This window comes from Pteropus vampyrus, unplaced genomic scaffold (genome assembly GCF_000151845.1).
Source record: "Pteropus vampyrus isolate Shadow unplaced genomic scaffold, Pvam_2.0 Scaffold72, whole genome shotgun sequence".
Classification (NCBI taxonomy): Eukaryota; Metazoa; Chordata; class Mammalia; order Chiroptera; family Pteropodidae; genus Pteropus; species Pteropus vampyrus.
This window is the reverse complement of record NW_011888853.1, coordinates 2,045,960-2,047,382: the sequence shown is the minus strand read 5'-3', so window position 1 is coordinate 2,047,382 and position 1,423 is coordinate 2,045,960.

Sequence of the window (1,423 nt, the reverse complement as noted above, 5' to 3'; positions counted from 1 at the left end):
TTTGGGGTTTTTTTTTTTTTTTTTTTTTAAAATCTATTTATAAAATTGGAAGAGGGTCATGACTGGCCCTGGGAAGCAAGAGCCCCTTAAGTGAATTGAATTATGTAGTTAAAAATCTCTCTTTCTTCTCAGCTGGCCAAGAAGGTGCCATTTCAGTACCTAATCTTCTTGCATTAGGAAACTGTTTTAACTGTTCCCTAAAACCCTGGTAGAGTCACGTCTCTTTCCTGCACACAAAAATCTTCTGCAGTTTGCTTTTGCAAACAGAGGGAGGCCATATCTCTCTGCCTGACAGTGAAAGCCCCTCATAAATGGACACACACATACATTTCCAGGCTAAATAAACCCCACAAGCTGAACTACTCCTGCCGCCACATAGATTCACTACCATCCCCTAAATACATCTGGGGTCCTCCCAGCTCTGCTCCTTTGCCCAAGAGATTCCCTGTGCTTCGAAGATCCCCTCCTACCAATAAAGCCAAGATTCAATACATGACCATCCAAAAAAAAAAAGACGGCACACTCTAAAAGGCAAAGCTACCTGCCTGAAGCCTCTGACTTTTAGTCTTTGAAACTCTCTTTATAACACTATACCTCTTGTTGTCTCCAGTGACGCCTTTACAAAAACATGCTTTATTCACCACCATTTGTGTAAGACCTCAAGGCTCTAAGGTGCTATGGGGACTCTCAGGATAAGGTAGCTCGCTCATCCTGAGAGTCCCCATAGCACCTTAGAGCCTTGAACCAGTAAACATTTGCTGAATTGAACTAGTCAATTGCCTCTATCTTAATGTCTTTCCACTTCATCCTAGAAGGTTTACATGGCTGCATTTAGAAGGTTAACAAATGCAGCATAGTCATCCTGCCCTGCTCCACCTTGTACCCCACTCTCCTCTGGCCATACTTGTTTCTCTGTTCCATTGGATTTTATAAATATCACTCAACGAACCTGGACTGAGTGCCTACCAGATTCAGGGTCTGCGTTACCTCCCTTTGCCTCCTGATCATGCCCTCTGTCAGTTCCCCCAGCCATAAAACTTTGCTGAAGAAGTCAATAAATCATTCAAGCCAAAACACGCCAATGCATCCACTCTAGATTCACCCTGGCTAGACTTTTTGTGGCTCCGAGGTCCCTATGACCATGGCTTGTTGGCTGTCTAGCAACCCGGGCAGCTATACCAATCCTTCATTTTTCTGGAGCCTCCTCTGTCTCTCCCTATCAAAATGACCTTGATGAGAAGACTAAGGCCTTCCAGTGGAGATTTCTCATCCACTTCATCTACCTGTGTTTCCCTCTCAACGCTCCTCCGAGGAAGAGATACCCCTCTCCCTTTCCCTCTCTGTACCCTCAGTCCCCTCCCTGACCCTAGCCTATTCCCCTTGGCTAGGCTTAGCTTATGCTGTTTGCTGTGCCTGAAATGCC